This window comes from Alligator mississippiensis, chromosome 7 (assembly GCF_030867095.1).
Source record: "Alligator mississippiensis isolate rAllMis1 chromosome 7, rAllMis1, whole genome shotgun sequence".
Taxonomy (NCBI): domain Eukaryota; kingdom Metazoa; phylum Chordata; order Crocodylia; family Alligatoridae; genus Alligator; species Alligator mississippiensis.
The window spans coordinates 55193881-55208211 of NC_081830.1; the positions used below are offsets into that span (position 1 = coordinate 55193881).

The 14331-nt window shown below is 46.4% G+C and overlaps 1 protein-coding gene across 3 annotated transcripts in view; it reads right to left on the reverse strand.

Moving 5' to 3' along the window:
- Nucleotides 1-14331, reverse strand: part of DNER (delta/notch like EGF repeat containing) — a 366522-nt gene that overhangs the window by 143614 nt on the left and 208577 nt on the right. The window lies entirely within an intron of this gene.

Consider the following 14331-nt stretch of genomic DNA (forward strand, 5'->3'; position numbering starts at 1 on the left):
GAGGTCAGACGACCCCAGCCAGATGATTGTCAAGCCTCCTCTTGAAGACCTCCAAGTTAGGTGACAGCACCACCTCTCTTGGAAGTCCATTCCAGACTCTGGCCAATTCTTCCTAATGTCTAACCTAAATCTACTCTCCACTAGTTTGCACCCATTATTCCTAGTTACTCCCTGGGGCGCTCTGGTAAACATTGCATCCCCAATTCCCTGCTGTCCTCCCCTGATAAATTTACAGATGGCCACAAGTTCACCCTTCAGCTGTTTTTTGTATAGGCTGAAGAGATCCAGATCTCTCAAACTCTCCTCGTAGGGCCTTTTACGGAGACCATAAATCATGTGGGTGGTCCTCCTCTGAACCCTTTCCAGATCCTCTGTGTCCCTCTTGAAGTGTGGCGCCCAAAACTGGACATAGTACTCCAACTGCAGCCTGACTAATGCTACATAGAGGGGGAGCATCACCTCTTAAAAACCTTCAAGGATGGAGAGTCCACAACCTCTCTGGGTAACCTGTTCCAGTGTTTTACTACCCTCCAACTTAGAAAATTCTTCCAAATATCTAACCCAAAATTCCCTTGCTGCAACTTGAGACCATTGTTTCTTGTTCTGGGCCAAAACAAATTGTCACAGATTGACAAGTCCAAAATAATAAATAGCAAGCATGTTGTCCCAGTGTAAGAACTTCCTCTTCTACTTCAGAACAAAATAGCAACATTTTCTTAAGCTATCTTATATCCATTGTAGATATTTTCTGGCCTGTTAAAATCACACAGTCCTATACTAGGTAACAAACAGCTCTATCCTGGCAACATTTACAATCAGGCATAATTATTAGCTGTACCACACCCAGAGGCATTTGGGCTATACTTGGTAGTTAAGTGTTGAAAAGATCAGACCCAGTGACAGGAACTGATGTTCCCAAGCAAAACATTAATTGAGTGATACAGGCACATATGATGAGGTGCCAAAATCTGGCACCTCATCACACTATTGAAAAGGTTTAAACTTGCTTTAACTTGATGAACATACTTAACTAGATGAAAGTAGTTCTCTTGGCATCTAGAGCCTGGGCTAAAGCCCACTGAAATCAGTGGAAATCTTTTTATAGACTTCTGCAGACTCTAGATTGAGATTCCAACTCACTGGTACTCAATAAAACCAAGATCCCAGTTCCTTGGAACACATGTACATCTCAAAAGGTAGACCCATGGGGGGAGCAGTATTTAAGTTGTTCTCAGTTTTAGTTTTAGTTTTTTCTTCTGGTTTAAGCACTTGAGATTCAGACATATCTGATGGCCCCTTTTCATCAGCATGCAGAGTCCAATGGCAATGCTTCTGAAGCACCAAAAATATGGAAAATTACAATTCTGTAACATCTAGCAGCACAAAAATAATCTAACAGTATGATCATCCTCACAAGGAAGGAGACAAGAAAAAACCGGAAATATGTCTCAAGCTCTTAAACAGTGATAGAGTCCCTCTAAATATATATGAAAAGATGAAGTAAACATATGGAATATAATGGGGACTCTGAATTTTGGCATGTATAATGAACTACCAGCCTGGACTGCCTCTCTTGGTACTGCACCTTTCAACCCTTGGGTGGAGTACTAAATTTAGTAGAACATCCTGTTAAAAGGAAAAAAAAAAAAAAAATCAATATTTCTCCAGAAGGAAAGCTAGGCATGCATGCATAGCATGAAGATAGCACAGCAGTGCTAAATGGGTAAAAATGGAAGCAAAATGCAAAAAGATGACAGTGTCAGACAGGAAGCTCAATCTGTATAAAGAATGGTGAAAATGAAAAGCAGAAATTAACAAGGAATATGCAAAGTACAAACATAACTGGGTGAGAGCCAAGAGGATCATGCTAATTTTCTTGTGCAGGGACCAGGACTCTCCCACCGTGATTCAAGACAGACTCGAAGGGAACGCCTCAAGACCTAAGGTTGAGGAGGACCGGGTTAGAGTGCTTCTGGAGGGGCTGGACGTGTTTAGGTCAGAAGGTCCAGATGCTCTCCACCCCAGGGTGTTGAGGGATCTAGCAGGGGTTATTGCAGAGCCCTTGGCATGGCTTTACGAGTGCTCGTGGTGCTCAGGCCAGGTTCCAGATGATTGGAAGATAGCCAATGTGGTCCCCATCTTTAAAAAAGGGAGGAGAGAGGACCTGGGCAACTATAGGCCCGTCAGTCTTACCTCAATCGTGGGGAAACTCGTTGAGAAGATCATCAAGGAGCACATCTATGATGGGCCGGCATCGGGGATGCTGCTCAAGGGCAACCAGCACGGTTTCATTAGGGGCAGGTCATGTCAGACCAACCTGATTGCCTGATCAGGTCACAAAGGCATTGGATGCAGGTGTCGCCATGGATATAGTCTTTCTGGACTTCAGCAAGGCCTTTGACACTGTCGACTACCCCATCCTCATTAAATAACTAGGCGACTGTGGCATTGATGCCTACACAGTCAGATTGATTGTGAACTGGCTGAAGGGTCGTACTCAGAGGGTGGTGGTGGACGGGTCATATTTGACCTGCGGGGAAGTGGGCAGCGGAGTCCCCCAGGGCTCGGTCCTTGGGTCTGTGCTGTTCAATTTCTTTATCAGCGATTTGGACGATGGGGTGAAAAGCAATCTGTTCAAATTTGCTGATGATACCAAAATTTGGGGTGAGGTGGGCACGTTAGCAGGGAGGGAAAGACTGCAGAGAGACCTGGATAGGTTGCAGGGGTGGGCTAACAAAAACAGGATGCTTTTCAATACAGACAAGTGCAGGGTGCTGCACTTGGGCAGTAGTAACCAGCAGCACACTTATAAGATGGGAAACTCCCTTCTTGAGAGCACAGAGGCAGAAAGGGATCTTAGAGTCATTATTGACTCCAAGATAAACATAGGCTGACAATGCGAGGTCACGGTCAGCAGGGCCAACCAGACCCTATCGTGCATCCACAGGTGCATCTCAAGTAGGTCCCAGGAAGTGATCCTCCCCCTCTACACGACACTGGTCAGGCCACAGCTGGAGTACTGTGTCCAGTTCTGGGCACCCCACTTCAAGAGGGATGTGGACAACATTGAGAGGGTCCAGAGGAGGGCCACCCGCATGATCCGAGGACAGCAGGGCAGACCCTACAATGAGAGGCTACGGGACCTGAACCTGTTCAGCCTTCTTAAGAGAAGGCTGAGGGGGGACCTGGTGACCATCTATAAACTCACTAGGGGGGACCAGAAGGGTTTGGGGGAGACCTTGTTTCCCCTAGCGCCCCTCGGGATAACAAGGAATAACGGCCACAAGTTGTTGGAGAGTAGGTTTAGATTAGACATCCGTAAGAACTACTTCACAGTTAGGGCGGCTGGGATCTGGAACCAACTTCCAAGGGAAGTGGTGCTGGCTCCTACCCTGGGGGTCTTTAAGAAGCGGCTTGATGCCTACCTGGCTGGGGTCATTTGTGCCCAGTTTTCTTCCTGCCCAGGCAAGGGGTCGGACCTGAAGATCTACAAGGTCCCTTCCAACCCTACTCCTATGATTCTATGATTCTATAATTATTTATTCTATGTATTAAAACAGCCTTGATACAGATAAACATGCAGGCCGTGTCCAAATGAGTGGGGCCACGAGGTTTGTGGTGCCGCAGACATGTCACCACAGACATGCTGCAAACAGATGCATTATAAGTATCTTTGTAATTATCGGACTGTCACTAGTGAATAAAGGTTTCTGTAATTTGTTAATTAGGTCACAATTGTTCATTTCACACATAAGACAGACTGCACTTCCCACTGCAGCACATTATACAACTTCTCCTGTATTCATCCTACCACTAAGACTCCCCACCTCTCCTTCTTTAATAGTTAAATTCACACATTTCCCTCCCCTGAAAAAAAAGTTTGCTATCCTGTCTACAGCCAAATTACAAATACATTTCAGGTTTGAACCGAAATATCTGGATACAAAAATATTATGTTAGTAAAATGTACTAACCTTGTAAACATGAACTGACAGAATTTATACACCAACTAAATGTAATTTCACATATAAACAAGCCATGGACCAAATTTGCTCCAAATTCTCCCATCATGCTGAAAAACTACACCAGCAAAAGTATGCCCAAACATACATTTGCTGTCTGAACCCTGTACAAGACTGATTATTAACTCTGCCTTTTCTTTAAATATGGGGTGTTCTCTGCATTGTGCATATGTTTCATCAAACAAACATCTATGCATAACTTATCTTTGTATTTTAAAATACTTCTAACTCGGACTTTATATACATATAGCCAACCTGTTTTTTATTGTTTTTAAGACCAGGTTAGACAAATGCTTGTTAGGACAGTTTCAGCAGGCATGATCCTACCTTAAGATGGGGATTGGGCTACATGACCTCCAGAGTCCTTTCCAGCTCTAACTTTCTATGATTCTGATTCTGCGTTTTGCTCTCAATCTGTGCACAAATTATTTTCAGACCTGCGATTATCACATATTTTAGCGCATTAAAACTAATTGTGTAACACAGCCTAAATACTTTTCAAGTCTATGTAGAGAGCTGAAGGTAGATTCATTTACATTCCACTATAAGATACAAACAGCTAATTACAGTGTGACTAGGAAGGGAGGCAAGAGAGACTCTGAATCAGCATGTGGTCTCCACCCTGCTAGGAAAACAACAGAAAGAAGAACATATTAAAGTCATATTTCATTTAATATAAGAAGTTACAAGAGAAACTCTCCTGATGAAGGAGGAAGAGCATCTTCACAGAAACACTTACTAACCTAGTGATGAGAGCTTTAAACTAGGTTTGCCAAGGGATGGAGACCAAAGCTCTGAGGAAAGGGGGGAAGTGGGTTACCTGGAGGAAGCACAAGCAAGAGAAAGCAACAGGGGAGACTGCCTCATTCTTTCTGACAAAGTATGGTGATCAGCTAGATAACTCAAGTGTCTGTAAACAAATGAATGGAGCCTGGGAAACAAGCAGGAAGAATTGAAGTCCTCACACAATCCCAAAACTATGATGTGCCTGGCATAACAGAGACTTGGTGGGATAGCTTGCATGACTGGAGTACTGTCATGGATGAGTACAAACTCTTCAGGAAGGACAGGCTTGGAAGAAGGGGAGGAAGATTGCACTTGATTTAAAGAGCTGTATTATTGCTCAGAGCTCCTGTATGCAACTTCAGGCAGACTTATTGAAAGTCTCTGGGTTAGGGTCAGAGGAGAGAGCAACAAGGGTGATGTCATGGTGAACCTCTGTCGTAGACCACCAGATGAGGAGGATGAAGTAAATGAGGCTTCCTTCAAACAGCTAGCAGAAGTTTCCTAATCACAGGTCCTGGTTCTTTAGGAGGCCTTCAATCAACCTGGCACCTGCTAAGAGTGCAATACAGCAGTGCAGAGGCAATCCTGGAAGTTTTTTGAGAGTGTTGGGGGCAACTTCCTGGGGCAAGTGTTGGAGAGTCTAATGAGGGGCCATACTCTTCTTGACCTACTGCTCACAAACAGGGAAGTACTGGTAGTAGATGGCAACTTGGGCAGCAGCAGCCATGAGATGATTGAGTTCAGGATCCTGAAGAAAGGAAGAAAAGAGGCCAGGAAACTAAGGACCGGGAGTTCATAAAAGCAGACTTTGACTCCTTTAGGGAACTGATGGGCACAATGCCCTAATGAGGCAAGTCTGAGGGGGAAAGTAGTCCAGGAGAGCTGGCTATATTTTAAAGAAACATTACTAATGTAAGGTTTGACCTAGAAACTACTATGCAAAGCCTAAGCAAAAGTGAATGTTATGTGTCGAATGCCCATCTGCAATGATAAGGAGCAGACAGTCTTAGATAGAGGAAACCTGAAAACAAAAAACAGAATCAGAGGTACTGGAACAAAGGGCTCATTATAATACTAAAAATCACACCCCGAGGCGGGGAAGATATATGCTAATGGAACATATATGTACGTTAATGAGATACATAGCTAAAACACAGGTATAGAGACATGCTCAGTAAAGAACTCCTTGCGTCATTCCTTTATAACCAATTAGCAACCAAGGATGCTTATGAAGATTCAACCTCTGGTATATAAGGGGCTCAGTATTGAATGTGCTTGTGCTTGTCTTGTGAAATTATTCCGCTTGCACCTTTTATTGCTAGCAATAAATCTTTTTTATACTTTCACCCCTGGTATCTTTATTGGCCTTTGCATACCGGGCACGAACCCAGACTTGAGCTGGGGCCTAACAGTTTTTGGCACCCCAGATGGGACTGCCGTAGATATTTTTGCCCGGACTAACTGACGACCAGTTTATCTGCTTTTTCTTATCAAAAGTCGAGCGCGCCCCGGGATTTCTTTTCCCGGTGAGACTTTTGTTTCAGGAGGAGCTGGATCGCTGAGGCGGCAGTAGCCTAACGGTGCAATGCCATAGAGTGAAAGTATCAGTAACAGGCACCTGGGTGAGAGGGTAGAAAGGGCATAAGGCCTACCGTCAGTACGTCTGCCTGGGATTATCTCTGTAAGTATTCTGTCTGGCCCGAGTCCAAGACCAGTGATTTTTTCCCCTGTGAGGACAAGGACTAAAAACAGATCCCTGGATCCCAGGTAAGTCGGACGGTTAGAACCGGGAAGGCAGTCCTGAAATGGGTACTATTAACAGTAAGGTTAGGAAATGTACCCCCCTCTCTTGTGTATTGAGACATTGGGCAGAGTTTGGTGAGGATGCTATGACTAAGAAGAAAGCTAAATTCTTCTGTGAAACTGCGTGGCCACGCTATCAGCTAGATGATAAAGAATATTGGCCTTGGGAGGGAAGTGTTAATTATAATACCATCTTACAATTGATTTTGTTCTGCCGGCAGAATGGTAAATGGGAGGAATTGATGTATGCGCAAGCGTTTATGTCTCTTTGTAGAGATAAAAAAGTTTTGGAGGAATGTGGATTGGGGGAGGGGGTTGGGATCTGTGAGATGGCTGTGGCTCGACCAGCTGCAAATCCTGTCCTGGACTGTCCGGAGCCGGAGGCTCTTCCCCCTGTGTTGCCTTTACCTTATCCTCTTCCTCCTCCTCCTGATTCATCTGATTCCTCGTTGGCATCTGCTCTTCCTGCTTCTTCCCCCCCTGAGGCAGAAGTTGTAAATACCCCCCGACATAGAGATCTGGAACAGCGCCAACCATGGCCGTCAGGTGTTTGGCAATCTCCAAACTCCCCGACTTCTCCTGATATAAGCCCGGGAGGAGGATGGAGAGTACAGTTAGAAGCAGACTCCGGGGTTAAGGGAAAATATCACAGGGAATCTGATTCTGGCCGTGGGAAGGGAAATGGGGTATTTCTCCTAAGAGAACAAGTGGTACCCGGGCCTCTCGAAGATGACGGTGAGCCAACCTACCGTCGAACCTTTGTGCACATTCCTTTTAATACCTCAGATTTGTATAATTGGAAGAACAATAACCCCAGCTTGAGAGAGAATCCTGAAAAGGTACAGAACCAGTTTAAAACGATTTTCAAAACCCATAACCCAACTTGGGCAGATGTTCAGTCTCTTCTAGATATCTTGTTGACACCAGAGGAAAGGAGAATGGTAGTGAACAAAGCTCGTGAGTACGTGGAAAAGGAAATCATTGCAGGGAACCTGCAAGGAAATAGAGACGATCACGTCCCCATCCAGGAGCCAGATTGGAAACCAGACCAAGATATGACCTCCATCCGTGCCTATTGAGAATATATCCTCCGAGGATTGAGAGATGCTGTGAAAAAACCTCAAAATATCAGTAAGGTGTATGAGATTCGACAGGAGGCTAATGAGACCCCGAGTGCTTTTTTGGAAAGAATTTACAATACTTTCAGACAATACACTCGTGAGGATCCGGAGGATGCATCGAACGCTCGCGTGGTAAATATGATCTTTATGGCTCAGAGTGCACCAGACATTAGAAAGAAGTTGCAGAAGGCAGACGGAGCAACAGGTATGCCTATTTCCCAACTAGTAGACATTGCTTACCAAGTATTTACTAACCGAGAAAGTGTTCAGGAAAAGAAACAGGACAAGAAAGAGGAGAGAAAGATAAAAATGCAGGCAGCCCTAGTGGCAGCTGCAATCACGAGAAAACCTAGAGATGAGGGATCCTGGAGACAGCCGCAGAGACGGGGTCCATTAGAGAAAGATCAATGTGCCTTTTGCAAACGAAAAGGACATTGGAAGCGGGAATGCCCTTATCGAAAAGTTGGGGAAGGTGAAAAGAAGAAAGAGGAGAGCAGTGGATTGTTCGCTTTTGGAAGGGATTCAGATTGAAGGGGACCGGAGGCCCAGGAGGGAAAGATAACCCAGATCCCAGTGTCCCCTGACGAGCCTCTGTTTAAAATGCAACTAGGGGACAGAGATGAATTGGTAGATTTTCTCGTAGATACAGGTGCTGCCCATTCTGTCTTAACTCAAAAACTGAAACCTTTAAGTAAAAAGACTGTGCCGGTGGTAGGGGTTACAGGGAAGGCAGTAACACGATCCTTCCTACAGCCAATGACCTGTAATATTGGGCAGGCCGAAGTTACCCATCAATTCTTGTACATGCCAAACTGCCCCGTTCCCCTTTTAGGGAGAGACCTCCTCTGTAAACTGCAAGCTACGTTGTCGTTCCAGGATGGGCAAATGTTTTTAACAGTGCCTCCTGAAAAGGGGTGGCATTTACAGGCTTGCCTTCTCAGCCTTCTCCAAGAGGAGAGTACACCGGATATTCCTCAACCCCTGCTCGATGCTGTTGTTCCATGGGTATGGGCAGGTCACTGACCCGGGAAGGCTAAAAATGCTGACCCTGTGAAGATTCAACTTTTGCCAGGGGCCCAGCCTCCATGTGTGAAAAAATATCCAATGCGGATGGAAGCCAGGAAAGGACTAAAGCCGTTAGTTGAATGGTTCCTGGAGTATGGCCTTCTCCGTGAATGTACATCAGCTTTTAACACACCCATCTTGCCTGTGAAGAAGCCTAAGAGTAATGAATATCGTTTCGTCCAAGACTTGAGAGCTGTAAATAAAGTGGTTGTGAGTATATACCCGGCCGTGCCTAATCCGTACACCTTGCTATCTGCTTTGAACCCAGATCATAATTGGTTTACGGTTATTGATTTAAAAGATGCTTTCTTCTGTATAACGGTAGAGAAGGGATCTCAGGAAATATTTGCATTTGAATGGGAAGACCCAGATACTAGCATTAAGACTCAGTTGTGCTGGACTGTTTTACCCCAAGGATTTAAAAACAGCCCAACCTTATTTGGCAATGCATTAAGCAAGGATTTACACAGGCTAGAATTGCCACTGTCCTGTGCTCTTTTGCAATATGTAGATGACTTGCTTTTAACAGCCACCACTGAAGCAAGCTGCCTGGAAGGAACAATTTGCCTCCTTAATTTTCTGGGTCAACAAGGGTATCGTGTTTCCAGGAAAAAGATTCATAGATTCATAGATGTTAGGGTCAGAAGGGACCTCAATAGATCATCAAGTCCGACCCCCTGCATAAGCAGGAAAGAGTGCTGCGTCTAGATGACCCCAGCTAGATACTCGTCTAACCTCCTCTTGAAGACCCCCAGGGTAGGGGAGAGCACCACCTCCCTTGGGAGCCCGTTCCAGACCTTGGCCACTCGAACTGTGAAGAAGTTCTTCCTAATGTCCAGTCTAAATCTGCTCTCTGCTAGCTTGTGGCCATTATTTCTTGTAACCCCCGGGGGCGCCTTGGTGAATAAATACTCACCAATTCCCTTCTGTGCCCCCGTGATGAACTTATAGGCAGCCACAAGGTCGCCTCTCAACCTTCTCTTGCGGAGGCTGAAAAGGTCCAGTTTCTCTAGTCTCTCCTCGTAGGGCTTGGTCTGCAGGCCCTTGACCATACGAGTTGCCCTTCGCTGTACCCTCTCCAGGTTATCCGCATCCTTCTTGTAGTGTGGCGCCCAGAATTGCACGCAGTACTCCAACTGCGGTCTGACCAACGCCCTATAGAGGGGAAGTATCACCTCCTTGGACCTATTTGTCATGCATCTGCTGATGCACGATAAAGTGCCATTGGCTTTTCTGATGGCTTCGTCACACTGCCGGCTCATGTTCAACTTGGAGTCCACTAGGACTCCAAGATCCCTTTCCACCTCCGTGCCACCCAGCAGGTCATTCCCTAGGCTGTAGGTGTGCTGGACATTTTTCCTCCCTAGGTGCAGCACTTTGCATTTCTCCTTGTTGAACTGCATCCTGTTGTTTTCTGCCCACTTGTCCAGCCTATCCAGGTCTGCCTGCAGCTGTTCCCTGCCCTCCGGCGTGTCCACTTCTCCCCATAGCTTTGTGTCATCTGCAAACTTGGACAGAGTACATTTCACTCCCACGTCCAAGTCGCTGATGAAGACATTAAAGAGTATCGGTCCAAGGACCGAACCCTGCGGGACCCCACTGCCCACACCCTTCCAGGTCGAGACCGACCCATCTACCACGACTCTTTGGGTGCGACCCTCTAGCCAATTCGCCACCCACCAAACTGTGCAGTCATCCACATCACAGCCTCTTAATTTGTTCACCAGTATGGGGTGGGATACCGTATCGAAGGCCTTCCTGAAGTCCAGGTATACGACATCCACCCCTCCTCCTGTGTCCAGGCGTTTCGTAACCTGGTCATAGAAAGAGACTAGGTTGGTCAGGCACGATCTGCCCGCCACAAACCCATACTGGTTTCCCCTCAGCATAATTTGTCCTGCCGGGCTCTCACAAATGTGAGCCTTGATAATTTTTTCAAATACTTTACCAAGGATGGAGGTAAGACTGACCGGCCTATAGTTGCCCGGGTCCTCCTTCCTCCCCTTTTTGAAAATGGGGACCACGTTAGCCCTTTTCCAGTCCTCCGGGACTTGGCCTGTGTGCCACGAGCATTCGAATATTCCCGCCAGTGGCTCTGCAATGACGTCGGCCAGTGCCTTCAGCACCCTCGGATGGAGCCCATCCGGACCTGGTGGGATTCATCCCATGACTGGGCGGTACATATTGAGGGCTATAGATTGTACAGAAAGGACAGGTCGGGGAAGAAAGGGGGGGGGTTGCACTTTATGTCAGTGAGCAATATACATCAACCCTCATCAAGACAGAATCCGAGGCTGAGGAAGTAGAAGGATTGTGGGTTAGGCTACATGGGGGGCAAGGAGAAAGGGATTTGGTGGTAGGGGTCTGTTACAGACCCCCACACCAAGGGGAAGAAATAGATGCAGGGCTCCTGAGGCAACTCTCGGAGACCATAAAAGCTAAAGAGGCGGTAGTCATGGGGGACCTAAACTACCCGGACATCTGCTGGGAGACGCAGACAGCAAGGTCCCATCGCTCACGCAGGTTTCTAACTTGTGTACAGGACCTCCACCTGACACAGGAGGTGTATGGTCCCACTAGGGGGAATGCCATACTGGATCTGGTATTGGCAACGGGAGATGACATGATAGGGGACCTCCAAATCGGTAGCTATCTGGGAGACAGTGATCACCTTATGATAGAATTCAACATAAGACGGCGAGTGGGTAAGGTAACTAGTAGGGTGAAAGTGCTAGACTTTAGGAAAGCTGATCTCATTGCACTCAGGCGATTAGTCAAGGAAGCACTGCAGAGTAGGAGTTTTGATGGGATGGGTGCCCAAGAAGGGTGGCTGTGCCTAAAGGAAACGATCCTTTGGGCACAAAGCAAGACGATCCCCGAGCGAGGCAAAAGAGGGAAAGGGGCCAGGAGGCTTCCATGGCTGACCAGAGAAATCCAGGGCAGCCTAAGGGCCAAAAGGGGAGCACATAAAAAGTGGAAACAGGGTGAGATCACTAAAGATGAATATACCTCCTCTGCTCGTGCTTGTAGGGAGGCAGTTAGGCGGGCCAAAGCTACCATGGAGCTGAGGATGGCAACCCAAGTAAAGGACAACAAGAAATTGTTTTTTAGATATATTGGGAGTAAAAGGAAGGCCCAGGGAGGAATAGGACCCCTGCTAAATGGGCAGAAGCAATTGGTGACAGATAGAGAGGACAAGGCTGAACTCCTCAACGAGTTCTTTGCCTCAGTGTTCCTAAGCGAGGGGCACGACAAGTCTCTCACTGGGGTTGTAGAGAGGCAGCAGCAAGGCGCCAGACTTCCATGCGTAGATCCTGAGGTGGTGCAGAGTCATTTGGAAGAACTGGATGCCTTTAAGTCGGCAGGCTTAAAGATGCAGCCCATATCCCAGAAAGTCACATATTTGGGATTTGAATTACAGCCTGGTCAGAGAGCCCTGTTGCCTGAAAGAAAAGAAGCTATATGCTGGCTGGCACCCCCAATAACAAAGAAACAACTACGAGGATTTTTAGGTACAGTAGGTTTTTGCAGGATTTGGATTCCAAATTTTGGGGTTATTGCAAAACCTCTATATGAGGCAACACACGGAGATGAAAAGGTACTCGAATGGACTGAAGAGTGTGAGCAAGCATTCTGCCAGTTAAAGCAGGCTCTCATTGAAGCACCCGCCTTAGGACTACCGGACATGAGTAAGCCTTTTTCCCTTTTTGTGCATGACCGAGGTGGGGTAGCCGTGGGAGTCTTAACACAGAAATTGGGTAGCTGGCAACGACCAGTGGCATATTTTTCAAAAAAATTAGACTTTGTGTCATGTGGATGGCCTGCTTGTCTCCGGGCTGTTGCTGCTACCTGTCTGCTAATACAAGAAGCTGAAAAATTAACCCTAGGCCATGAAATGATTGTATATATTCCTCATGCGGTACTTACAGTCTTGGAACAGAAAGGAGGGAACTGGTTAACTCTGGGACGAATGGCTCGATATCAGGCCATCCTTCTAGATACGCGTGAAATAAAATTAGCCATTTCTCCCAATGTAAATCCAGCAACACTGTTGCCATCTATGGGTGACACACCAGATCTTGAGCATGACTGTTTGCAAACACTGGAAACTGTTTATTCTTCAAGACCAAATTTGAGAGACAGACCTCTTGAAAAAGCTGACCTGGAGTTCTACACTGATGGCAGCTCGAGTATAGAGAATGGAATTCGAAAATCCAGATACGCTATCGTGACTGCACAGAATGTGATAGAAGCAGGACCTTTAAACCCATCTGTTTCAGCTCAAAAGGCTGAACTCATTGCTATGACTCGGACTTTGCAATTGGCGGCCAACAAAACTGTCAATATTTATACTGACTCTAAATATGTTTTCCTTGTTTTACATGCTCACGGAGCGCTATGGAAAGAGCGAGGTCTACTTGATTCAAAAGGAACAGGCATTAAACATAGAAAGCAGATAAAAGCCCTCCTTAAGGCAGTCTGGGAACCAAAAGAAGTAGCGATAATGCACTGCAAAGCTCATCAAAAGAAAAATGATGATTCATCCACAAAAGGTAATCGATTTGCTGACGCTACAGCAAAGAAAGCAGCTAAAAAACCTCAGACAGACTTGCTGCCTGAAGTAAGTAATCTGTTACCTCTCCTCCCAGACTTATACCAGCCTGTGACCCCACAGTACAGGGAAAGAGACAAACAATTGATAAGAGAGTTTCAAGCAAAGAAGGGGGAGCACGGGTGGCTAGTAGCAAAGGATGGCCGCATTATCATCCCAGATGCCTGGGTTCATGTGGTAGTGAAGAGAGCTCATCATGGCACCCACTATGGACACAGGGCCCTGATAAGGTGGATCAGTCACTATGTAACTGGAGTGGGATTGAGAGAGGCTGCCAAGAAGGTATCAGAGACATGTGAGGTCTGCCAGAGAAATAACCCAAAAGGAGGGAGAAAAGAAACTTCAGGACATCAGAGAATAGGCAATGGGCCAGGAGAAGAATGGCAGGTGGATTTTACTGAGTTACCCCGGCAACAGGGGATGAGATATCTCCTTGTCTTTGTGGACACTTTCTCTAATTGGGTTGAGTGCTTCCCATGTCGGACTGCCCAAGCCCGAGAGGTGGTCAAGGCACTCCTACGAGAAATCATACCTCGCTTCGGACTTCCAAAAGGAATAGGGTCAGACAATGGCCCACATTTCATTGCACAAATTACTCAAAAGGTTTCTGAGTTCCTGGGAATCAGCTGGCATTTACACACCCCTTGGAGACCCCAGTCCAGTGGAAAAGTGGAACGTATGAATCAGACCTTAAAAAGACGCCTTGCAAAGATTTGCCAAGAAGCTCGACTCAAATGGCCAGAGGCCCTACCCTTGGCCCTGTTGCGAGTAAGGGTCGCACCACATTCTAAATTGGGATTAAGCCCATTTGAGACAATGTATGGTAAGCCTTACCCTCTGAGTCTGCCCATGGGTACTGAACAACAGTTACATGTTTTAGGAGAGGGAATGATTAGAGAATATGTATGGTCTTTGGTTTCTG